Below are 26,966 nucleotides of genomic sequence, written 5' to 3' on the forward strand. Positions count from 1 at the left end.
GCCTGCAGTGCCTCTGCAACAACAAATGTTTATTCGGCTTTACGCCCATCATGAAACACAACACAACAAAACAAATCAAATAAAACAGCGGACTCGTACAAACCACAAGTAGTATAACACAGTTCGCAACTCACAAGGACGGATATTAGCCATTCATAAAAAGTTTAAGATTAAGATTAAAAAATTTTGGCACTACGCTAAAATCAATATCTGGTGTCATTATAGAAAATTCTTATAACTATCAATAATCAGCTAACATTCCGTTCCGTCTCTTGTACGAGAGGACGGCTGTTAGGAATTTAGCAACCTGTAGGGTAATATAAGGATCCACATCTTGAAAAACCCAGGCAAGCTGTAGGTCTACTGGGTTGTCAGCCGTAGGCTGGATTATGGGGTTTAGTATACTAGCACGGGCTTAACTGTACAAAGGGCAGATAAACATAACATGATGTAGAGATTCAGATGTTTTCATTTCACAAGCACACATTGAAGGGACTTGGCCCTTAGTGAATCTATGTCTCAGCACGTTTGTTGGAAATACATTGAACCTAGCTCTAATGAAGGCATATCGGTGAGACGCAGCCATAAGCGATGTTAAGTAGGACGGAGCACGGTAGATAGGGGTTATGCCGAAATTTAACGGCCAGCAGGCTCCACCACCAGCTACGAAATTTTGGTATAGCTCCGCATCATCCAGCCTTTGATTTATACACCTTTTGCCACATTTAGATCCAGTTTGAGCAATTCAGTGGGCGAGATCTCATAGGACAGCAATTTGGCATGGATTTTTCCTGACCACAAATTTGTGAAGTCATCCCGCCACATGCATTGAATTAGATAGTGGTTCGGGGGTTTATGCCATAGGGATATCCAATAGATCAAAACTCTCCTCCATATAACTAACTCCACTGAGGGGATCTTCATTTCTAAGCGAATAGCCGCATTACTTACACATGTTGGTAATTTTAAAAGTCGGTGTAAGAATTGGCTTTGAAGTGTCTCTAAAGGTGAGAGGTTTGCAAAGGCAGCCCATAAAGGTGCAGCATAGGCCATTGTGGCCATCACTTTGATGCTATACACTTTCAAGGCCGCAGGGATGAATAAGGCCCCCTCAGAGTAGAAAAAACGGAGGAGGGAGTGTGATAGGGCTTTTGTCTTGTTTTGAAGATATTCAATGTGCGCTTTCCACCCTAAATTATATTGAAAATAAATTCCTATGTATTTAAATTTATGTACTTGTTCAATTTTCGTGCCCTCCAGCTTCCATGAATAAAGTTTTCGACTCCTTGAAAATATCAGTACTTTAGACTTGGTATAGTTGATAGACAGATGATTAGAATGGCAATATGTCACAAAAATCTTTAGTGCCCTCCTTAAACCCACTCTGGAGTAAGAGAGTAGTACCGCATCATCTGCGTAGAGAAGTAAAGGACAACGGTAATCAGCTATGCGAGGGATGTGGATAAATTTTTGTGCGACGGCTAATGGGTTCCTCATATCACTGATAAATAAGTTAAAAAGAAGCGGCGCTAAAATACAACCCTGGCGTACACCCTTATTTACTGGCACTGGGTTAGTCAGGTCGCCAGCAGGGGATATTCTCACCCTGGTCACGGACCCGGCATGAAGTTGGGAGATAAGCCACAGGAGCCTTCTATCTATTCCCCAACAGGCAAGTTTATCCCATAGTAATTTCCTCAGAATACTATCAAACACAGCTTTCAAATCTATGAAAGCTATGCAAAGTTGGTCCCGTCGAGGTGTCGAGTATTTCCGGGCTAAGTGATAAAGAATAATTGCCTGGTCTGTTGTGGATCGGTTTGATCTAAATCCAGCTTGCTCATGTCCAATCAGGTCAGCCTCAACTGACCACTTCATCAACCTTGTCAGCAAAAAACGGGCATATATTTTCCCAATGAACGATAGCAGACTGATATTCCGATAATTCCCTGGGTCACCGGGAGGGCCTTTTTTGTAGATAGGAATTATAATGGCCTCCTTCCACGTTCCTGGTATTAAGCCAGTGGTATTTATTGTGTCGAACGTTTTAGCTAAGGTCCCTGCCCACCATGCAGAATGAAGCTTTATGGCCTCAACTGGGACCAAATCTGGCCCAGGGGCCTTACCAGTTTTCAGCTCAGCTATCAATTCTAGGATTTCAGCAGGGTCGGTATTGGGCCAGACGGGAAGGTCAGCATGTGGTGTCAACGCAGGGAAGCCAGGGAAGCTCGTTCCTCCTTTATGACCTGACAGCTGCAAGCAAGTTCCTGAATGAATGGAGAGAAAGCAGCCTGAAGACTTGGATGTTCTGGATTGCTTTCAAGCGAGACTTCCAACATGGCAGTAACGATATAATAACGGTGCCTTCTGGAATGGCTTTGTAGCTGGGAGGGCTTCCATCCCACCCTTACAGCCTTGCAGAGGGCTGGAAGAAACAACAGAAGACACTTCAACAAGAGTTGTGGGGAGACTCAGAGCAAATGAGCTGCACTGGCAGCAGCAGAAGGGGGGAAGGGGGAAGAAAGGAGACCTTAATCGAATGAGAGAAGCAGGATGCCATCTTTGCCTCAGTCTTCTCCGATAAAGAAAACAATGCTCGACCTGAAGAATTTGGAGCAAATGATTCAGCAGAGGAAACACAGCCCAGAATAACTAAGGAGATAGTACAAGAATACTTGGCTAGTCTAGATGTATTCAAGTCTCCAGGACCAGATGAACTGCATCCAAGAGTATTAAAAGAACTGGCCGATGTGATCTCAGAACCACTGGCAGTCATCTTTGAGAATTCCTGGAGAACAGGCGAAGTCCCGGCAGACTGGAGGAGGACAAATGTTGTCCCTATTTTCAAAAAGGGGAAAAGAGAGGACCCAAATAATTACCGGCCAGTCAGTCTGACATCAATACCAGGGAAGATTCTGGAGCAGATCATTAAGCAAACAGTCTGTGAGCACCTAGAAAGGAATGCTGTGATCACCAATAGTCAGCATGGATTTCTGAAAAATAAGTCATGTCAGACTAACCTGATCTCGTTTTTTGACAGAATTACAAGCCTGGTAGATGAAGGGAATGCAGTGGATGTAGCCTACCTTGATTTCAGCAAGGCATTTGACAAGGTGCCCCATGATATTCTTGTAAAGAAGCTGGTAAAATGGGGTCTTGACTATGCTACCACTCAGTGGATTTGTAACTGGCTGACTGACCGAACCCAAAGGGTGCTCATCAATGGTTCCTCTTCATCCTGGAGAAGAGTGACTAGTGGGGTGCCACAGGGTTCTGTCTTGGGCCCGGTCTTATTCAACATCTTTATCAATTACAGATAGGTAGCCGTGTTGGTCTGCCATAGTCAAAACAAAACAAAATTCCTTCCAGTAGCACCTTAAAGACCAACTAAGTCAGTTCTTGGTATGAGCTTTCGTGTGCATGCACACTTCTTCAGATACACTGAAACAGAAGTTTCCAGACCCTTCTATATAGTGAGAAGGTGGGGAGGGGTATTACTCAGAAGGCTGGTGGGAATGGGTGATTGGCAGATAGCTGTGATGAGCCTGTTGACGACTCTTAACGACTGCAATAGGTCTTACAGGAAGAAGCAAGGGGTGAAAAGGTGAAAAATGGCTTTGTCATGTATAATGAGATAAGAATCCAAGGTCTTTGTTCAGGCCAGGTTTCTCCATGGTTTTAAGTTTGGTGATAAGTTGTAATTCAGCAGCTTCTCTTTCCAGTCTATTTCTGAAATTCCTTTGTAGTAAAACAGCTACTTTGAGATCTTGTATAGAATGTCCTGGGAGATTGAAGTGTTCTCCTACTGGTTTCTCTGTCTTGTGATTCCTGATGTCCGATTTATGTCCGTTTATTCTTTGGCGTAAGGTCTGGCCTGTTTGTCCAATATAGAGAGCTGAAGGACACTGTTGGCATTTGATGGCATACACAATGTTAGACGATGAGCAATTAAATAGTCCCGAGATGGTATGTGTGATGTTGTTGGGGCCAGTAATGGTGTTGTCCGGGTGTATGTGGCAGCAAAGTTGGCATCTGGGTTTATTGCAGGCTCTGGTGCCAGTGTCCGTGTTAGGTCTGGTTGTAGTATTATTGTGGGTTAGGAGTTGTTTAAGACTGGGTGGCTGTCTGTAGGCAATGAAAGGTCTTCCTCCCAGGGCTTGAGAAAGAGAACTGTCTGGTAAAGCTGGTAAAATGCAGTCTTGACTATGCTACCACTCAGTGGATTTGTAACTGGCTGACTGACCGAACCCAAAGGGTGCTCATCAATGGTTCCTCTTCATTCTGGAGAAGAGTGACTAGTGGGGTGCCACAGGGTTCTGTCTTGGGCCCGGTCTTATTCAACATCTTTATCAATTACAGATAGGTAGCGGTGGCTGATTACATGAAGGGGAAGAAAAAAACGGCAGGGGAAATGTGCCTCATTTATCAACGACTTGGATGATGGACTCAAGGGCATCCTGATCAAATTTGCAGATGACACCAAACTGGGAGGGGTGCCTAACACCCCAGAGGACAGGATCACACTTCAAAACGACCTTGACAGATTAGAGAACTGGGCCAAAACAAACAAGATCAATTTTAACAGGGAGAAATGTAAAGTATTGCACTTGGGCAAAAAAAATGAGAGGCACAAATACAAGATGGGTGACACCTGGCTTGAGAGCAGTACATGTGAAAAGGATCTAGGAGTCTTGGTTGACCACAAACTTGACATGAGCCAACAGTGTGACGCGGCAGCTAAAAAAGCCAATGCAATTCTGGGCTGCATCAATAGGAGTATAGCATCTAGATCAAGGGAAGTAATAGTGCCACTGTATTCTGCTCTGGTCAGACCTCACCTGGAGTACTGTGTCTAGTTCTGGGCACCACAGTTCAAGAAGGACACTGACAAACTGGAACGTGTCCAGAGGAGGGCAACCAAATAGGTCAAAGGCCTGGAAACGATGCCTTATGAGGAACGGCTAAGGGAGCTGGGCAAGTTTTGCCTGGAGAAGAGGAGGTTAAGGGGTGATATGATAGCCATGTTCAAATATATAAAAGGATGTCACATAGAGGAGGGAGAAAGGTTGTTTTCTGCTGCTCCAGAGAAGCGGACACGGAGCAATGGATCCAAACTACAAGAAAGAAGATTCCACCTAAACATTAGGAAGAACTTCCTGACAGTCAGAGCTGTTCGACAGTGGAATTTGCTGCCAAGGAGTGTGGTGGAGTCTCCTTCTTTGGAGGTCTTTAAGCAGAGGCTTGACAACCATATGTCAGGAGTGCTCTGATGGTGTTTCCTGCTTGGCAGGGGGTTGGACTTGATGGCCCTTGTGGTCTCTTCCAACTCTATGATTCTATGATTCTAGGAGGGTGGGGCTGATTTTGACTAGAATATGTTACTTTCCAACAGTTATCAGATTCCACTCCCCTGATTTCTGTCATTAGCTGAGGTTTTCACAACCTGAGGTGAGAAGTCACCAAAGGAGCTGTTGTCCTGCTCTGTGACAAAGCAAAGCCAGGCCAGACCAAACTCAAGCTGAGTGCAGGGCAAGTTTTCAGTCTGGACATCCTGAAGCAAGACAAGTTTGGGAAGGATTCAGGCTGAATGCAAGGCTCAGGGTGTGCCCTAAGTAGGGCCTGATCTGGCAGCCTCTTCTGTCCTTATGATATTGAGCATATCTCTTGAAATAGAAAAAAACAAGCAAACCGAATGGGTTCTTTGGCCTTATTATCATTCTGCTTCCCTTTTCCCCCAGATTGTGCCAAGTGTTTCTGATGAGGCACATTTCCCCTGCCGTTTTTTTCTTCCCCTTCATGTAATCAGCCACAGAAGATGATGGTGATACAGCTTGAATTGAGCCCACTCTTCCTCTAGACCGGGGGGGACGGGGACGAGGACCTGTGGTGAACCAGGTGTTCCTAAATTCCAGATCCCATCATCCCTGAGCATTGGCCCTGCTGGCTGAGGTTGATGGGAGCTGGAGCCCAGCAAGACAGGGAGGGTTGCTGGTCCCCATCCTAAGCTTAGAATTAGCTCCCTCTTGCCTTTCTTTATAGGGACGCAGTTGGCGCTGTGGTCTAAACCACTGAACCTTGGGCTTGCCGATCAAAAGGTCGGCAGTTCGAATCCCCATGACGGGGTGAGCTCCTGCCAACTTAGCAGTTCAAAAGCATGCCAAAAAGGCAAGTATATTAATAGGTACCACTCTGGTAAACGGCGTTTCTGTGCGCTGCTCTGGTTTCGCCAGAAGCGGCTTAGTCATGCTGGACACATGACCCAGTAAAACTGTCTGTGGAGCAGACAAATGCTGGCTCCCTCGGCCTGTAAAGCGAGATGAGCGCCACAACCCCAGAGTCATTTTGCAACTGGACTTAACTGTCAGGGGTCCCTTTACCTTGCCTTCCTTTATTTCCCTGCAGTTCTCTCATTCACTTTCTCCTTTCATCTTCCCTTCCTTCCCTGCAGGGTATGCCAGAGTCACATGGCTGTGATAAATGAGCTTAATTGGCACAGAAAATTAATCACATTGTCATGCTGACAGGGAGAGAAGCAGCTGCATGAAATGCCTGGATCCCTGGCAAATTTATCACCATGGCTAGAGACTGGCCCAAATTAACGCTTCTCCTGCCATTTTTCTCAGCTCTGGGCATGCCAAGTGCCACCAATAGATGAAAATGGAGCATGCAAGGAACATAGACAGAGTCATCTGTGGCTTCAGTTGTGGGTTCCCAACCTTCTCCCAGGTTGTCGTTTTGTACAGTGGCTAAGAAATGGAACCCATGGCAGAGCATGGTAGCTGGGCTTATTGACTTCTATGACAAATGAACACCCCGCCTTTCCCCTGTATTAGCACACTAGTTGGCTTACAAAAGCACTAAAGATAATGTTGAAATGCAGTAGCAACAATAAATATTATTTTATTTGACACCTTCACAGTGCTGGAGAATTACAGCAAAATGCTGGGAAGCCTTTCGACTTCTTCATCTGGCCTTGGGGACATTCCCCATAACATGCTGCTCAGCACTCCTTGCCTGCTCCCTCCTTGAGCACTTTGCCTGGCAGGAATGTGACCTTGAACCGACATAAACCAGCCCACAGTGGAGAGAACCTACAGTGGCTGTGCAGAAATCTCCGTCGTTGGCATATCTGGAATGTAGGCAGTTGGACAAAGGGAAGAGCTGTATCTAATGTGTGTCTTGTCTTGTGGCAGTGAATTTCCAGAGTTCTAGTATCTCCCAAGGAGCTTCCCCAGGCTCTGAGTCCTGCAGTGTATCTGACATTAACCAGCTCATCCTGAGGACTTGAGTTTTCCATAGAAGTGACAGCGTGTTGTCAGTACTAGCTACTACAGAATGGCACAAGGCATGTGCATGTGGGCAAAATGGTTAAGTACAGTCATACTTCAATTGACATGAAAGAGATCGTTGTAGATGGCTCCCTGAAAACATCCGTGCAGTGCATGGTATCCTATTGAGCATAAAATGCAAGCTAAATGAGAAAAGAGCTGACAAGCCAAATATTCCTTTCAGGTCTGGTTTTGTGTTTTTAAAACATGAAGAGGTCAGCATCTGAAGTAATTAATATTATTTGAATATTTAACCAGTCTTGCTGCTCTATCTATATATCAGCTTTATCTTCTTTGCCATCCTGCCCAAGAAGACCTTCAAAGCTGTTCAGGCTGGGGATGTGGCCAAGACTCATACTTTTGCTGTAGGAAAGCAAGTCTCAGGGGCTTCTAATACTCACCTGGATTCTTCTCTGGCTCAGAAATCGAATTGCATTGGCTCAGCAATAAGCCCAGCTATTCTCTGTTTTTGAGTGGAAATAGCATGACTTATTCTGAGCCAGGAATAGATGATTCTGTGTTCTCAGTCCATGTCACATCTGCATGTTTTTACCCATAATTCAGTTTCCATCTGCTTTTGCATCAATCTGTGATTTTTTAAAAGTGTTGAAATGTTATTTTCTCTCAAAATATGTATTTAAAGATGTACTTTGATACATGTTGAGAAGCATGTCATAATTTTGGAGGAAGTGCAGAATTCGTTGGATAGCTGAGGGGAAAGGGAGGGATCTGGGATACACATCGTGGTCAGAGCAACATCTGTTCCTGCAACAAAACTTACTCTTGCTCCCGGCCTTCTGCATTCCCCACCACCATGTGCACACACAGCTCTACGCTGGAGTCTTCCTCAACCCCTTGGACCAAATTTTGAGGCGTGTCATTGAGGAGCAGGGTGGTGTGTGAGGGCAACCTCCACTTCACCAGTGGAAGGCATTCTTCTGGCACAATGACTTTTCTGGACTCAGTCCTAAATTCCAAACCTCACTTTACTCTGAGAGGTCAAGATTACGTAATATTGTATAGGAATCAGAAGGAATGGATCACTAGCTCAAGCAGTTCAAGGCTGCTATGTACTGGTGAGTCTGTTGGTCCCTCAAGGGGATCAGGTAGCTTCCTGGTTCACAGCACCACCAGACATGCTGTGTGTATCGGGGCAAGGAATGCAGGCTGAAAACCCTCAGCCCCAGCCAAACTGCTGCTCAAGGGTGTGCTGGTCCTACCATTAGGCCGAGGGAGGCATCTGCCTCAGGTGGCAAATGTGGTCATGGAGGACATGGAGCTCTGAGGGCCATGTGACCTGCCTGGCTAAGCTCATCTGTTGCTGGTCTCTACTCCATTGGAGGGCCTTGCTCACATTGCCAGGACTGAATAAAGTTTCAGCAGCCAATACGGTCTATTTCTGCATATGCATTTTTTTTTGCTTATGAATTTGTGGGGGCAGCAAGGTGTGGGAGGCTCTTGCTTTTCACATAAGCCAGCCTTGATCCTTGTCAAGCTGCTAGCTTGACTATCCTACCAAGGATGTGGTAATTTATTTGCAGCCTAAGGGCCACCTTCCTTTCTAAAGCAAGCTTTTAAGGGCCACATGCCAGTGTTGGATGGAGCCAGGAGCAAAACATTCCCCTCTCTCCCCTCCATCTAGGCAAGCAAGAATCACCATCTGTGTTCAAAGGCACGTCCTAGTGAGACAAAAATACTCAAGGAGAGTGCATGGCAAGACTGAGGAGGGGTGTGTGGCCCTGGGAGTTCTGAGGGCCAGACAGTAAGGGCTGGGGGCTTTGCATTTGGCCCCTGAGCCAGGAGTTCCCCATCCCTACTCTGTTGAATAGTTGCATAGTTAATTAAGGAGAAGTGGCTGTGGTTGCCCTAGGGAGCTCATTGAGCATAGATACATTCCATGCCCTGCTCCTTGGACAGCTGAGGACTAGATTTTTCTTACCTCAAGTTTCTGGCCAAACTCAGGCAGACTGTCTTCCCTACCTTGCCCATGAGTCCTTGGTTGGAGCAACTGTTTTGCAGTTAATTGCTGCTAGACATTCTAACCTTTACATCCCAGCATTTACCTTTCTTCACCTCTGTGGCCCCAGTTCTTTTGAAGGTTCTTCAATGTGCTGAAGATCTCCCTGCTGTGCTTCATTCAGAAATGCTTTTGCATGTGGGGCATGCAGTTCCATGCTTTGCAATTAAGAGTGGCTGCAGTCAATCTTGAGTGCAGGGAAGTGAGGTTCATAAGAATCAAGATTTATTGGCTCCTTAGCAGCCTGCCCACTTGTTACAATTTATACAGGTAATTACGTGTTCACTAGTATGCACAGTCCTTGCTGTGAAGGTTACAGAAAAAATCCTGACTTGGCTTATTTATTGCTTCTGTGTCAAAGCTTGCACCCAAGCAGAAGCCTTGGCTTTGCAGTGATCTCATGTTTCTGCATTTTGTCCATCTTATAACATCTTACAGGCTCTGTCGTACCATGTCATATTACTGGGACTGATCCAAAATGGGAAGGGGGGGTTGCTTTTCCCAAACATCCCTCCCTCTGCTCTGAAAAGCATCCCCCTCTTCTGGTGATCATTGAGGCAGGGATTTGAGAAAGGTGTGAAAATGTTCCTTGCCTGCCTTGCGAGAACAGGGCCATTGCCTAGCAACAGGGCTGTTCCCTCTCCTCCCTGCACTCATTTAGAATGACTTTAATAGTGGTCATAAAACATTAGCTCCCATAAGCCTTCAGTGGCATAACCATGCCAGCAAATCTGGTTGGCTGCATGCTGCTGTGACATCAGTCTGCTCCTTGTAGAATCCCTGACTGGCTGGGACACCCTGAGGAAGCAGTGAGTATGGACCAGGGACAGCGGGGTGGGGAAGGAGGAGCTGGGGTGATTAATATGGCTCATGGGGTTTGGGGAAAGGCATTTGTGCCTTCTGAAAGCCTCCCCCTTAAAAACAACAACCCAGAACTGTGCACACATTGCACATACAATGCCTGGAAATCATCAGCAACAGCAAAAATGGGCAGGATGCTGGTGTTGTGGTGCCACTTCATCAATCAGACCAGGTAATTCGGGAGCCCAGAATCCATGAAGAAAATTGCATCAGGAGAAGGCTCCTCCTACCCCAGTTTCCTCCTCCAGATCAGAAAGCAGGCTCAGTTAGAAAGACCACAGAGGGAAGCTGCAACCCAGCATCCAGTTTTCTGGGAGCAAGTCCCATTGGACTATGGGGGTTACTTTTGAGTAGACTTCTGCAGGATTGCACTGCTTAGCCTGGAGGAGAGAAGGTGCTGGATGAGTCCAACTCAGGATATTCTTTCCACAGTAATCACTGCATCGTCCACTGCGTGACTCTTTTGGTTAAGGCAGGAGCACATTAGCCTGGCTTTTCTTGAATATGTGATTGGGCTGCACCAACTGAAAGTGAAATGATTCCCCTAAAACTTATTTTACTTTAAAGAAAGCTAGCCAATCAGTGCTACTCGCTTTTTTCAGACAGTGATTTCTTTATTTTGTTGAATCAAATAGCATTGAAGCATCTCTTGCTCTCTCGACTGGCACAGTCTTGATACAGGATCATCACCACAGTCACATCTAGTCCCAAATCCAGCAGATCTCTTCCCTGAAGAGCATTTTCCCAGTTTAAAGAAGTGGGCAGGAAATGATGGAAATTTGAAGGAAGAGGTGGCATAAGTAGAACAAACAAGTACCATAAAATGTTTTTAACACACCAAATAAAAGTGTGTCATCTCATCCATCCTGCCATGTTCCCCCGCACCTGTTCATTTAATTTGCTGAGTACATAAATTCCACTGCACCCTGAAAGAGGTGTGTGTGTGTGTGTGTGTGGTGGTGGATTGGGGGTGAGAGAAACTCAGCTTCTAGACTCTGCAGAGTCCTGGGAGAGCACTAATTAAAACAGGAGAATGGGGACCACCAAATTAATTTTGACTGAGGCCTCTAGTGGGCCATGCTCTGTGTGCATGCTTGTTAAATAAACCCTCCATACATTCCCTCTGTGGGGTGTCTTTTCAAACTGGATGCAGGTGCTTTTGAGCACCTGGAGGTAAGCCTCACAGTTGTTTGGAAAAAGCTTGCAGGAATATTAACAAACTGAATTGCTGTCTTATCTCATACAGTATTGCTTGGAATCTTGGCACAATTATCATTACAGTATTGACGTTATCATATTTATTTATACCCTGCCTTTCCCCCAGACCAGGACTTCAGGTGAAGCCACATATGTTGAAAAATTGAGAAAATATTAGGGCTGCCATAAGTCTCAACTTTCCTGGACATTATCAGGATTTCAAAGGCAGAATTGACATCCAGGGTGAATTTCCGAAAGGTGGTGCTTCATCCTGGATCTTAGGCAAGGCAATCAAAATATCATGTTTGGGGGGCATTTTTGCAAAATTTGGGGGGTCTTTCTTTAAACAGCTCAATAACTTTCAAAAGTGTCCTGGTTTTTACTTTTTGAACTATGGCAACCTTAGGAAATATAAAAAGCTAAAAACCTACAAAAGATAATTGTTAAAAAGCAATTAAACTCTAATAGAATTAAAACACTATAATATCTCTCAGAGGCCACCTTTGGCTTTGCATAACCTTCCCCAAACCTGATAAGTGAGAAGAAGAAGAGGAGTTTGGATTTGATATCCCGCCTTTCACTCCCTTTAAGGAGTCTCAAAGCGGCTAACATTCTCCTTTCCCTTCCTCCCCCACAACAAACACTCTGTGAGGTGAGTGGGGCTGAGAGACTTCAAGGAAGTGTGACTGGCCCAAGGTCACCCAGCAGCTGCATGTGGAGGAGCGGAGACACGAACCTGGTTCCCCAGGATTACGAGACTACCGCTCTTAACCACTACACCACACTGGCTCTCTACACCACACTGGCAGAGAGCCCCACTTAGCAGGGTCTTGTAGGATCACGCTAGGCATCCACGCAATCTTGTGGGGCTCTTGTGAGATCCCGCTGGAACCCAGGAGCCAAAGCTGTGGGACCCCAGTAAGTGAGGCTTCAGTGGGGCAGGCAGCTGGCAGTGCAGATGCAGAGAAGCACCTTCCCATTTTGCCTCAGGTGCCCACCCCCTTGCCAGCAGTGGACAGGTCCAGAGGCAGAAATGGAAGGACCAGGTGCAAAAGCAGATGTAGCATCTGATGCAACTCTGACCTTTGTGTGGTGGACAACATCTCACCTAACCAAGAGTGAGAGGTTTCTCTGCACACCTGCAGCTCCATCCCCCCAGCCAAGCAAGCAAGAGGGATGGTTGCCATCCAAGGACACAATCCAGCAAGAAGAAGAAGAAAAACCATTTGAGATAGGTGTGGTGCGGGACCAGTGAAGAATGTGGCCAGATGAGGGTTGTGTGGCTTAGGGAATATTTCTGAGGGCCAGAGAGAGACCTCCCATCCTTGACCTAATACAAAGTCACCCCATGTGTAGTCAATGAGTTGGTCAGAAATGCACTGGGAACAACCTGCATGTGACCCCAAAGGCATAATGTTTATTGGGCTGGTGCTCTTCCAAACCACCCATGGCTCCGCTGCTGGTGCTTGACATAATGTCCCTGTTCTGTGCATAGTGCAAGCCTCTCTCAAGCCTCCCAAGCAGAGTGCTGCTGCACTAACATCCTGCTTTGGCTGCTTCTGGCTGGCCACCATGAAAAGAGGGTGCTGGACTAGATGGGCCCTTGGCCTGATCCAGCAGCCAGGCAGTGGCGTAGCATGGGGGGTGCAGGGGGGCCGGCCGCACCGGGCACAACATCTGGGGGGCGCACTCGCACTCGCAGCTCTCTGCCCCTACTAAAATCCACGGGTTAGGGGGCGCAAATTACTTGCCTTGCCCCGGGTGCTGACAACCCATGCTATGCCACTGCAGCCAGGCTCTTCTTATTGGTTGTATCCAACTAAGTTCCCCTCAGATTAGACCCATTGAAATTAACGTACCCAAATTACTCATGTCTATTAATCTTAAAAGGTCTTCTCTGAGCAGTACTAACAGGGAGTATAACCCTAAGTTCTTATGTCCTAGGACTGAGGCAGGCTGTGCATCTAATGCTAAATTGTAGCATGATGCAGAAGTATTAATTGATTTCTCCTGGAGACTCAGCTCCCCCCCTGCCCCCCCCATCACACCAGCCTTGGAGAGAGTGTCTTTACATGCATGCGTGAGTTTTTCCAGCTGCCGGTGCCTAGAAAAAATACTAGATAATTGTAGCTATTTCTAGCCACTCTGCTACAATCTTCAGTGATTGCTTCTGAAGCTCTTGGGCCTTTCAGGATTCCGTATTAAGTTTCTGCAAGGACCAGCACTCTAAGAATTGATTTGTTTTAAATGCCTCTTCTCAGCACCATGCAGATCCATGTATTTCAATGTGCCAGGCAAGCTGATATCCTGCTAACATTCACTGGGCCACCTCCTTTTATTTACATAATTCTGCAGGTGTGAAAGGAAGATTTAAAAAGTGTGCTCCATGGTTGCAGGGCTCAGTTTCAGGAAGAACAGAGAACTCCTCAGATTCATCACTCTGAATTTTGTGGTGGCTCTTCAGCCAAAGCAACCCCTCCCCAAAAAAACAGTCTGCAAAAATGCATGTTAGAGGAAAGCTCAAATTAAAATGTGTATGTTGGTGGAAATAACTTGCAAACTTGCACTATATTAAGGAAAATTGCTTAGGAGGAATGTGCATGGAAATATAAATCAATTTTTGTGAACATTTTAGTGCAAATGTCTCTTAAGCAATTTCCCCTAATCTAATGGGAGTTTGTAATGTTGAAGAATTTTTGTGAAACCTTTTTAAAAAAAATCTAAAACTGATTCAGATGTGATGAACTGAAGAGTGAGAAACAGAGAAATTGAAATTGACATTTTTTTAATACAGACACATGTGCACATGACCAAAGACACACCTCTGTATGTGCTATTGGTAAGATGCGTCTTGGAGATGCTACAATCATATGTTTCATTTTTATTAAACAAATTAGTAAGTCACTCTGTTCTGTGAGCCTGGAGTGAATTACAGTAGTTTCTTTCAGGCACACATTTCTGTTCTGAAAGGACTAACAACACAAAGCTCCATTTGCCACAATCCTTTCCACAATTGCTTGCTTATCTTCATTTTGAACTGCTGTGCAAGTGTACCTACTTCGATTGCAATATAGTTACAGTATGTGTGGGGCCGCCCCTTTGTGCCCCCTGCCAAGCAATGGGATGATCTCCTGTCACATCACAGAAAATTCATGAGCATTCTAATTGCTGAAAGAGAGGAGTCAGTCAGTAGAGTTCCAAGAATGACCAGTGCCATTGCTGGGAGAGAAGGGCTTGGCTGGTTTGGGCAGGGGAGAGTGAGACTTGAGTAAGCCTATGCTGACTGAACCACTTATCCCCTGTTGACACCAGCGCACCACACTTGGCATCCTTGCTTCCTTTGTTCATTCTCCTATCCTTCTCTTTTAAATGTTTTTAAATGCATTGGTTACTATAGAAACAATTACTTTCCAGGGATGAGTGGAAAGATGAGGGATGAGCTAAGCGACATCTGCAAAGACAAATAGAATGGTTTCATAAAGTGTGTAATGGTTCTAGGGGTTGCTCGTGCGTAAGTTGTCGCCACACCTGGCTGGGTTACCTGGGTGAACCCTTTCTGTCCGGACAGCCACCCATCCGTGGCTGTCTCAATCACTGGCAGAATCCGTTAGTGGGCATTTCTTGAACTTCTTCCAGCAAAGAAGTTCTTTGACGCCCAGTCTCCTCCTACTCTCCCTGCGCGGAAGTCTTCTTGGCAGCGGAGGACCCGTGCTCTCCCTGCTGGTCTCTGGCGAGGAGTCCTGGAGCCCCCTCGCCGATTCCCCCATCTGCCCCCCTTCTCCACTGGTGCTATGCTGATTTCCTTCCCCAGCAGATGGGCTGCCTCTCTCCCTACTGGGACCCTCTCCGGCATCCCTCTGGAGCCTTCCCTCTGCCTCTGGCTCCGATGGCAGTACCCTGACATCCACCTCCCCCCCAGGACCTCCTCCACCCCCAGCCCGATTTTTCGATTCAACCTCGTCCCTTTCCTCGGCCGACGATGCGGGGAATCCCCTGAAGGAGCTGTCACCATCCTCTGAGGATTCAAACCCCGCTTCCCACCCGCTCCGGTCTCTACCCGCGGGGTGGGCCTCCCAGTCTGATTCTTCTCCCTCTGACACCTCCCCTCCCTCCTCTTCGGAGGCAGGAAAACCCACAAAGTCCTCTTCGTGGTCTGTGGTTCCAAATTCTTCCTCCCAGAATCTCGCTAGTGGTTTTGGTTTATCTGGGAACAGGCTGTGGAATTCTTCCACCAGATACCCATCATTGATCGACTCAGCGGGGACCCACGTGTTTTCTGACCTGGGTTCTCCCTCCCAAGCTACCAAGTACTCCACCTGGCGACCTCGCCACCTTGAGTCGAGTATTTCCGTGGCTTGGTTGCGGCGTTCCCTCTCCTCTACCTGCGGGTACCTCCCTCCCTGTACGGTGAAAGTAGGGACTGTGGAACACCGGATGTATCTTCATGCTGTCAGGCAACTTGAGCTTGAATGCCACGGGGTTCACCTGCTGTGTTCCTCAAAAGGCCCCAGCCGTCTCGGCTGCAACTTTTTGCACCCTCCTTTTAGGGGTAACCCTTGGGTTGACAACCACACCCGGTGTCCCACCCGCATGGCCTCCCCCTCCCGACGGTGCTTGTCCGCCTGCCTCTTGTAAACTTCCTTGGCCCGTTCCAAGTTCATCTTGAGTTGCTGGTGCAAGGCCTCCATTTCTTCTGCAAACTGCTCTGCCGCGGGTACACTCCATCCTTCCTCCCCCCTCCCCGGGAAGGCCCTGGGATGACACCCATAATTGGCCATGAACGGGCTCATTCCCGTGGACACATGTTCAGCGTTATTGTACGCAAATTCAGCCAATGCTAGTTTCTCTACCCAATCGTTCTGTCTCTCGCTGACATAGCAGCGTAGGTACTGCTGGAGTATACTGTTCGCTCTTTCTGCTTGTCCATTGGTTTCCGGATGCCTCGCCGTCGAGAAGCCCACCTCGACCTGTAGCAAGCTCATGAGTTTCCTCCAGAACCGGGAAGTAAATTGTTTCCCGCGATCTGAGATGACCCTCAAGGGAGTCCCATGCAGCCTGAAGATGTGATCCACAAACAACCTGGCTGTCTCCTCTGCCGTCACCGCATGTGAGCAAGCTATGAAATGGCACATCTTTGTCAGTAGATTGACTACTACCATGACTGCTGTTTTCCCCCTTGACTTGGACAAATCTGTCATAAAATCAATGGACACCACCTCCCAGGGTCTTCCCGGTGTGGGTAAGGGTTCCAGTAAGCCTGTGGGGGCAGCCCTCTCCCCCTTTGCCCTCTGGCATCGGTCGCACCCCCGTACATATTCCCGTATGTCTTCCCTCACCTTTGGCCTCCAGAACTGCCTGGTGACGAGCAGCATGGTCTTGTGTTGTCCAAAGTGCCCAGCTGTTGGGTTGTCGTGAAGTTGTTTGAGTACCTTCCCCCTCAAGGTCTCCCCCGGTACATACAGTGCCCCCTTATACAGTAGCCCTTCCTTTTCCTCAACCCCCCCATGGTTTTCCCTTCCATCCCGGAGTTCCCTGATTTTCGCTTGAGCGAACGCGTCATCTCTAGTAAGCCTGGTCAGTTCTCGTTTCCCAACCAACGCTCCCCCCCACACCCATCGGTCCTCAGGAAACACGTGTCGGACCTCTGGCAGTCCCTCTCCTTCCATGTACTCCGGCTTCCTGGAGAGAGCATCTGCTCTTACGTTTTCCTCTCCCGGCACGTATCGTATCTCAAAGGAAAACTTGGAGAACTCCTGAGCCCATCGAATCTGTCTCTGGTTGAGTACTCGCGCGGTCCTCCAGTATTCTAAGTTTTTGTGGTCAGTACAGACCTGGATCTTGTGCCGCGCCCCTATCAACAGATGTCTCCATCGCCGGAAAGCTGCATAGATTGCAAGCAGTTCACGGTCATACACGGTATAGTTTTGCTCCGACTTGTTCAGCTTCCTTGAGAAAAAGGCACACGGCCTCCAGCTCTGCTTGGCCCCTGGCTGCAAAAGGACCGCCCCGATGGCTCGGTCGGACACGTCCGTCTCCAGTTTCATGGGCTTCTCCAGATCAACATGAAGGAGCTGCTCCTCCAAAGCAAACGCCTTCTTCAGTCTTTCAAAGGAATGCTGGGCACTTTCTGTCCACGCGAACTTCTTTTTGCTACTGAGACAATCTGTGATGGGCGCGGTTAAGTGAGCGAAGTTCTTTATGAACTTCCTGTAGAAGTTGCTGAACCCTAAGAATCTCTGCACATCCTTCCGGGTTTTGGGGGCCTTCCATTCCAGCACTGCCTTCACCTTGCTTGGATCCATAGCTAGGCCCTTGTCTGACAACTTGTACCCCAGAAACTCGACTTCTCTGGCGTGAAATTGGCATTTCTCTAGCTTGACCCACAACTGGTGCTTCTGCAGTCTCTGTAGTACTTCCCTGATGTCTCTGACATGTTGATTCTCATTGTCTGAATAGATTAAGACGTCATCTAAAAAGGCTACGCAATTCTTGTACAGCAGGGGCCCCAACACATGGTGCATGAAAGCTTGAAAGCAGGCAGAACCTGATTGTAATCCAAATGGCATGACTAAGTACTCAAAAGCCCCCGGGGGTGAACATGGTAGTTTTCCATTCATCCCCCTCCCTTATCCTAATCAAATTGCACGCTCCCCTGAGGTCCAGCTTGGTAAAAAAATTTCCCCTGCCTTGCCCATGTTAAAATGTCGTCAATCCTGGGCATTGGGGAGGTCATGGGTTCTGACACCAGATTTAACGCCCGGTAATCTACGACTAATCTGGGCTGATTAGTCTCCTTTTTGTCCACAAAGAGCACCGGACTGCCCCCCACCGCCTTTGATTCCCTTATGAACCCCCTCTTCAGGTTCTTGTCAATAAATTGCCGCAACTCCTGCATCTCCCGGTCGGACATGGCATACAGCTTACCCACCGGCAGCTGAGCCCCTGGGAGTAAGTTGATTTGGCAGTCAAAGGGCCTATGGGGGTAGTCTATCTGCCTCCTTCTCGCTGAAGACTTCCTTCAGGTCAGCATATTGTGGTGGCACCTCCCCTTTGAGTTCCACGGCCACGCCAGCCACCCTGGCCACCGTCATTCTTGGATTCTCCCCCCCCCAGACAGTGTTCCAAGCAGTAAGCTGACCCAAAGGTAACTGACCGCTGATGCCATGGCACTACTGGATCATGCAGTGCCAGCCAGCTCATTCCCAGTATTACTGGAGGGCCTGCCAGTGTGGCCACGTGAAACGCGATGGTCTCCGTGTGCCTGGAAACCCTCATTCGCATTGGCAGGTTCTGGTGCGTCACTCCCCCCCCCCCCCGAAGTTCCCTGCCATCAATGGTGGTCACTTGCAAGGGAAAATCCAGGTGGAGTTGGTGCTCCAGAGCGAAGTCCCTGCTGAAGAAATTACAGGAGCTGCCCGAATCCAGCAGCCCCTTAACTTTGACTGGGTGCCCATTCGGGAGTTCTAGCACCACTTCTATGGCTATAGCTGCCTTGGGAGGGTCAGGCTGGGGCACTTCTATTGGTTGCTGGCCTGGCTGCTGCCCCTGCTGGTTGGCAGCCAGGCATTGTCGTTTCCCTGCGCCTGCCCTTCCTCCCCCTTCTCCTCACAGCCAGCAGCCCCCACCATCCCTTGCCAGGCTTTTCTTTGAGGGCAGACCCTGGCAAAATGTCCAGGCTGTTGGCAGAGGAAACACTTCTTGGTAGTTTCCCAATCCTTCCCCTCCCTCTTGCGACCTTCACTGGAGTTTGAAACCTCGTGCGCGCGCGCCATCAGTTTCCATTGGCTCAGCCGCCTGGAAAAGCTGTCTCGGTATTTCAGGAATGCGGTAGTCATGGCAACATTCCCCTCTCACTTCGCGTTTCTCCTGAGGCCGCGCTTCCTGACGCACTCCAAGGCACAGCCTTGGTCAGCTCATCCATCGACTGTGGGCGGGGCACGCGGGACAACTTGTCTTTCACCATTGGGGACAACCCCTCCTCAAACAACATTTGTATCGGTTCAGAGTCCAGATTCCAGTCGAGCTGGTGGATCAACATCGCAAAGCGCGACCAGTAGTCTCTAACGGACTGGCTTCCCTGCTTGCACCCCATCAGTTCCCGCCGAGTCACACTTTGCTCCACTTCGCTGGAATACATCGCATTCATTGCCTGGAAGAATTTCTTAAGGTCCTTCAAGGCATCATTTTGCATCGCCATTAGGGGCCTGATCCATTCACGCGCCCCATCCTCCAGATGCCCCACAATGTAAGCTACCCTCTCCCCGTCATCAGCAAAGTCATTATGCTGCAGTTCCAAAGCGTATTCTATTTCCGTTCGGAACGCATTGTAGTCCTGGGGTTTCCCACCAAACTTGTGTACCAGCACTGGTACTTTCCTTGCGATGGGGGTGGGTCTGACCTGCGCATCCTGAGCCTGTCTTTCGTCCAGCCACGCCGTCAAGATAGCTACATGCTGTTCCAAGTCTCGATTTCTCTCTACCAGACTCGGCATCACAGCTGGTTGCTCCGGCTCTCTGGCTGTCCCTGTTTGGCTCATCGTGCTGTAATGGTTCTAGGGGTTACTCGTGCGTAAGTTGTCGCCACACCTGGCTGGGTTACCTGGGTGAACCCTTTCTGTCCGGACAGCCACCCATCCGTGGCTGTCTCAATCGCTGGCAGAATCCGTTAGTGGGCGTTTCTTGAACTTCTTCCAGCAAAGAAGTTCTTTGACGCCCAGTCTCCTCCTACTCTCCCTGCGCGGAAGTCTTCTGCGCAGGGAGGGTGTGGGCAGCGGAGGACCCATGCTCTCCCTGCTGGTTTCCGGCGAGGAGTCCTGGAGCCCCCTCCCCGATTCCCCCATCTGCCCCCCTTCTCCACTGGTGCTATGCTGATTTCCTTCCCCAGCAGATGGGCTGCCTCTCTCCCTACTGGGACCCTCTCCGGCATCCCTCTGGAGCCTTCCCTCCGCCTCTGGCTCCGATGGCAGTTCCCTGACAAAGTGGTTGGATGCAGGCTTCTTGTATGATGGTGTACATACCCCACAGGTAAGACTTTTTGTGAGATCAGAGGACGCGGTGAAAATCTGTAAAAAAGGTGACACAGAACTGGGCTGAGATGATGCGGAGGGATCCTGGAACGGGCAGTTTTCATGTATCATTGCTATCACTGATTGTATTAATGTTTACACATTAATCAATAACATGATGGCTTAATACTAGATTGGCTGAAAGGCTGCTTCCGCCATCTCTGAACAATTGCAACTAGTTGCTAGGTCTCCTTGTTCATGGCTACAGCCACCAACTGTGGGAATGTTCAGAGAAGCAGGAGAAGATATATTGTTTATTAATATCCTTCCTAACTTGCACTAGCAAGTTCTATAATTTTGCAGAGTTTCAATATTCCCCTTTTAAACATACAGTGGGTAGCTGGTTGCAAGCTTGTTTAAGCTTCTCAATATAGATCAGGGGTCAGCAAGGCTTACTGGCCATGGGCCGGATCACTCCCGCAGTGCAAAGCTGGAAATCACGTCTGTGCATGTCCACGGTGCCGGAAATTGCTTTTGTGCATGCCCAGATGCCAAAAACACACCTGTGCAGAAGTGATTTTTGGCGTCTGGGCATGCGCAGAAGCACTTCCAGTATCTGCGTGTGTGCAGACACGATTTTCGGCGCTGCTTGGTGAGTCCCCGTGCCACGCTGCACTGGTTTAGCACAGTGTGCGGGGGACTAGCCAAGTGGGCGGTTCAGTTTGAGGGTGGCTCGTGGGCTGGTAAAATGGTCTTTGTGGGCCGCACATTGCCGATCCCTGATATAGATTCTTGGTAAGATCCTTTTATTTCCCTCTAAAAAGAATGAACACGCCACAATCTTATTTAAGATATATAAAAGTAGTTTACTCATAGCATCACCATCAGTTCACAGTTGGATCCCTGAAGGCAGACTTAGTTACAAAGATATATACATGTGTATCTACCCCATATGTGGGGTAAATGCCAGTGACTGCAGACTAGCAGTCACTGTAGCTCATATGATGGATGAAGTCACGGAGAGGAAGAGAAGAAAGGAAAAGGTGGCTGCATGCCTTGTCCTTTTGTGTTACTTTACCTGGACAGATAAAGTTAAGCCCACTTCTAAAAAGGTAAAGGTAAAGGTACCCCTGCCCGTACGGGCCAGTCTTGACAGACTCTGGGGTTGTGCGCCCATCTCACTCAAGAGGCCAGGGGCCAGCGCTGTCCGGAGACACTTCCGGGTCACGTGGCCAGCGTGACATCGCTGCTCTGGCGAGCCAGAGCCGCACACGGAAACGCCGTTTACCTTCCCGCTGGTAAGCGGTTCCTATTTATCTACTTGCACCCGGAGGTGCTTTCGAACTGCTAGGTTGGCAGGCGCTGGGACCGAGCAGCGGGAGCGCACCCCGCCGCAGGGATTCGAACCGCCGACCTTTCAATCGGCAAGTCCTAGGCGCTGAGGCTTTAACCCACAGCGCCACCTGCGTCCCAAGCCCACTTCTAGTCACATGCAAAAGGAAGGATGCTACAGCCCAGGAGGAAACAGGAAGTTTTTGACTGGTTGGAACAAACATCCCCTTTGCACGTCCACTCCAGGCAAACAAGGAATGTTGTACTTGACTGCTACTTGTGTTTCACATCCCACACCAACCTGCTCCATATATTTTGGATACAACTCTCATCAGCCAGTCCGAAAAATCTGGAGGGCACTAAGTTGGCACTGGCTGGTTTATGAACAGGTAGAAATTACTGCTGTGCTTCAGGCAAGCCACCCCTCCTGTTTTCGTTTCCTCCCGCATAATGAAAACAACAGCTAGGAGTAGCTGTGGTGAGTCCCAGAGCCTCGATTCAGTTCTGATCGTATTCCAGCTTCACAAAGTGCTGCAGGGCTGGCTTGGGGAGGGTGGCATGAGCAGCATGCCCCCCCAGAAAAATGTGCCTGTGATGATCTCCCCATAGTCCCTTCCCCATGCTATGCTCCTGCATGGGCCACTCTAGACAATGTGAATTTGCATGGATGGTGGGGAGGAGAAGGTTCAAGGCTTTTCCCTTCTCATGACTATGTTTCCTTGTCCACCTGCTTAGGATCCAGTACCTCCTCCCTGAAACCTCCCTCACCACCATGTCAGTTGCAGAGTTAGCCATAGACAGGTCAGTCTCACTTGGTGCGCCTGACTCAAGAAACAGTGTTTCTTGACATCAATACCAGGGAAGATTCTGGAGCAGATCATTAAGCAAACAGTCTGTGAGCACCTAGAAAGGAATGCTGTGATCACCAATAGTCAGCATGGATTTCTGAAAAATAAGTCATGTCAGACTAACCTGATCTTGTTTTTGACAGAATTACAAGCCTGGTAGATGAAGGGAACGCAGTGGATGTAGCCTACCTTGATTTCAGCAAGGCATTTGACAAGGTGCCCCATGATATTCTTGTAAAGAAGCTGGTAAAATGCGGTCTTGACTATGCTACCACTCAGTGGATTTGTAACTGGCTGACTGGCCAAACCCAAAGGGTGCTCATCAATGGTTCCTCTTCATCCTGGAGAAGAGTGACTAGTGGGGTGCCACAGGGTTCTGTCTTGGGCCCGGTCTTATTCAACATCTTTATCAACGACTTGGATGATGGACTCAAGGGCATCCTGATCAAATTTGCAGATGACACCTGTCAGAGCTGCCTCTAGGTCCCAGCTCACAGAGGACCAACGCCCGGTTGATGTAATGTACAAAAGTCTTTATTGAAGTTTAGTTTCCATTTCAAACCCCAGAGCGTGCAGCCCTACGTCTTGACTCTAGATCGGCGAAGTCCCCTCTGAGTCACTATCCCTTCCGCACCAGTTTAAGATCCTAGCCCGGCTCCACCTCCTGCGCTGTTCCTTCCTCCTCTGGGTCCTTCTGCCCCCTGGGGTTTCCTCCTTCCTGGACTCTTCTGACGCTGACCCCCCTGAGTCTTGCCCTTCCTTCCGGCGGGCTTTAGGACCTGGCTCCCTATCCGGGCTACCTGCTGTGCCGCTCGCCTGTACATTTGAACTTGGCGCGCGCGCCCAGCCTGTGACTTTCCTCTTGACCGTTTCCCCGCTCTCCGATGGAGGCGTGGTCAATCCTGACTCATCTCCTCTCTCTGGTGGTGAGAACACTGGTCCCGATGCCTGGGACTCCTCCCCCCCACTGCGCTCTGGTGGGGAAGCTGGTCCTGATTTCCAACTGCTGATCAGGGAGTCCCCGCTGGCCCCTTCCTTCTGGGGTTTCCCCCTTGGCACACCCCTTGCCCTGGCCATCGGCGCTCCTTTCTGTGAATCTTCCGATTCGCTGGAGAGATTCGTGGAATCTCTCTGACCACTGTCACTGCCTACACCCCCCTCGGATTCCTCCTCACTCTCCATTTGCTCCATCTCCTGTGTCTCTGCTCCTGAACCCCTGACAACACCAAAGTGGGAGGGGTGCCTAACACCCCAGAGGACAGGATCACACTTCAAAACGACCTTGACAGATTAGAGAACTGGGCCAAAACAAACAAGATCAATTTTAACAGGGAGAAATGTAAAGTATTGCACTTGGGCAAAAAAAATGAGAGGCACAAATACAAGATGGGTGACACCTGGCTTGAGAGCAGTACATGTGAAAAGGATCTAGGAGTCTTGGTTGACCACAAACTTGACATGAGCCAACAGTGTGATGCGGCAGCTAAAAAAGCCAATGCAATTCTGGGCTGCATCAATAGGAGTATAGCATCTAGATCAAGGGAAGTAATAGTGCCACTGTATTCTGCTCTGGTCAGACCTCACCTGGAGTACTGTGTCCAGTTCTGGGCACCACAGTTCAAGAAGGACACTGACAAACTGGAACGTGTCCAGAGGAGGGCAACCAAAATGGTCAAAGGCCTGGAAACGATGCCTTATGAGGAACGGCTAAGGGAGCTGGGCATGTTTAGCCTGGAGAAGAGGAGGTTAAGGGGTGATATGATAGCCATGTTCAAATATATAAAAGGATGTCACATAGAGGAGGGAGAAAGGTTGTTTTCTGCTGTTCCAGAGAAGTGGACACGGAGCAATGGATCCAAACTACAAGAAAGAAGATTCCACCTAAACATTAGGAAGAACTTCCTGACAGTCAGAGCTGTTCAACAGTGGAATTTGCTGCCAAGGAGTGGAGTCTCCTTCTTTGGAGGTCTTTAAGCAGAGGCTTGACAACCATATGTCAGGAGTGCTCTGATGGTGTTTCCTGCTTGGCAGGGGGTTGGACTCGATGGCCCTTGTGGTCTCTTCCAACTCTATGATTCTATGAGTGTGATGAGCCTTGAACTCAGAACTTGTGCCCTCCATGAAGGCGAGACCTAGAATGCACACCTCCCAGCAGTGGTATTTTCTCTATGAGTTAATTATGAGGTGAGCCAGAGTGAATTTCCTTACTCGCTTGGGGCTGATGCAGCCCCTTTCACCTTTGCCTGTGAGGCCTTTGATGCTCCACGGGGGCATCTAACTCTCCTGGGCTAATCCAACTGCTAACACAAAGTTTCCCCCTTGTTGCCCTCCACTGTTCCCTCCATAGCAGCACATATAGCTCTGTTGCCATGTACCCAGACTCTTTATGCAAGAAGAATGAAAAGCATGCTATCTCTCTGCCCTCCTGTCAGCTCTTGGAAGGCATGCTGTCCCGCCGGAAGTTGGGGGTTCTGAGGAGCAGCTGTAATTGCAAACATAATTAGCTTGCACTTGAAGTTCTGTACAAGCTATGTCAAGGAGCGTTCCACACTCTGCCGGTAATCTCCTGCTTACAAGCCTGGCCTCCCCCGGCAACAAGTCACATGGAATTTACCTCTCCTGCTGATGAGTTGGCTCAGTTCAGCCTTGCCTTGTGGGCTGCCCAGGCTAATGCTGTTGTCTTTGTGGTGGGGCATGTGGACATTTCTCTTCACGGATAGGCAACATTTCTCTCTTTCATTGAGTGAACCAATATGGAATGACACGTAATAAGGGTGTGGGCATGAGGAACCTGCCAACCTCCAGATGTTGGTGGACTCCAACTTCGATCAGCCCCAACCAGCATCACCAGCAGTCAGGGATAATAATAATAATAATAATAATAATAATAATAATAATAATAATAATAATTTATACCCCGCCCAACTGGCTGGGTTTCCCCAGCCACTCTTGGTGGATTCCAACAAAACACTAAATACAATAACCTATTAAACATTAAAAGCTTCCCTAGACAGGGCTGCCTTCAGATGTCTTCTAAAAGTTTGATAGTTATTTTTCTCTTTGACATCTGGTGGGAGGGCATTCCACAGGGCAGGTGCCACTACCAAGAAGGCCCTCTGCCTGGTAATGGGAGTCATAGTCCAACAACTGGAGAACACCATCTTCCTCCCCCCAGTGTGATGACATAGCAAGCATATTTTGGTCCTAGGATGGTGATGGCCACCAAAGGGCCAAAACTATTTGCAGGCTAATATATCCAGAACCACCAATGGGAGACAGTTTGGAGTGGAGTTATCATGTATGGGACCCTCACATATGGGACTGTTGGGGTGGAGCTTGGGTGTGTGACCCAAGTGTGTGATCAGGACAGCTGACTAGCTGGTGACTACAATGCCACAATGGGACACGGGTGGTGCTGTGGGTCAAACCACTGTGCCGCATGGGCTTGCTGACTGAAAGGTTGGTGGTTCGAATCCCCGCAAGGTGCGCTGCTCTGGTTTGCCAGAAGCGGCTTAGTCATGCTGGCCACATGACCCAGAAAAACTGTCTGCAGTCAAACGCCAGCTCCTCAGCCTGTGGAGCGAGATGAGTGCACATCCCCAGAGTCATCTGCGGCTGGACCTAACAGTCAGGGGTCCCTTTACCTTACAATGCCACTGGTATATATGGCACCTGGCAGGGGTTGAGAGGCAGCGGCTGCAGGATAATCAGTTTTATTTTAGAAATTTATTTCCATCACATGCAGATAAATATATCCTCTCTATTCTGACAAAAGACAATTAAGTTGATGAAGATGATCATAAAACCATTAGGCAAGAGAATTCCTCTTTGCCAAGGAATCACACACACTACAAAAATAAAATATGGTTGCCTCCCCTCCCACATTCCATCTCTTTCCAAGATTTTGGGTATCAAATAATTTTGGCCAACAATCTGTCTCCCTGCTCTCTAATTGCAGGCATCTGGGTATACGGAATTTGTCTTCCTCCCTGATCTTGTGCAGCCCCTGTTTGCTGCTATGAGGCTCTCACAGTTTTTATTTCACAGAATCATAGAATCATAGAATTGTAGAGTTGGAAGGTATCCCAAGGGTCATCCATTGAAGAAGAGTCCACGCATGCTGAATCTGAGACCTTTTTCTTCACTGTTCAGATTTCTTTATATTTTAAGCAGTGGAATTAGCTTTATTAATAGCATAAGAATTTGATGATTCTTTCTGTTCTATGTTTAAATAATATATTTGTCTTGCAAATGATAACATGGAGCAGAGAAAGGAAGGGTTTGCATATTGTCAGAGCAATTACCCTCTGGAGGGAATGGAATGGGACTGTTTGCCTGTGGCTGGAAAACCAGCAATGAAAAATATATGCCCATACGTA

The 26,966-nt window shown here is 48.3% G+C and overlaps 2 protein-coding genes across 3 annotated transcripts in view; one reads left to right on the top strand and one right to left on the bottom strand.

Annotated features, from left to right (window-relative positions):
- Positions 1 to 26,966, top strand: part of LINGO1 (leucine rich repeat and Ig domain containing 1) — a 696,168-nt gene that overhangs the window by 295,175 nt on the left and 374,027 nt on the right. The gene's annotated exons all lie outside the window — the stretch shown is intronic.
- RCN2 (reticulocalbin 2) overlaps positions 1 to 26,966 on the bottom strand; it is a 1,080,843-nt gene that overhangs the window by 171,804 nt on the left and 882,073 nt on the right. Inside the window, exons 7-8 of the transcript XR_014555155.1 lie at positions 4,418 to 5,344; positions 2,767 to 3,301 (exon numbers count right to left, since the gene is read on the bottom strand). The gene's annotated coding sequence lies outside the window, so the exon portion shown is untranslated. The remainder of the gene's footprint in view (positions 1 to 2,766; positions 3,302 to 4,417; positions 5,345 to 26,966) is intronic.

This window comes from Podarcis gaigeae (assembly GCF_964106915.1).
Source record: "Podarcis gaigeae genome assembly, chromosome: 9".
In the NCBI taxonomy this organism is placed as follows: Eukaryota; Metazoa; Chordata; class Lepidosauria; order Squamata; family Lacertidae; genus Podarcis; species Podarcis gaigeae.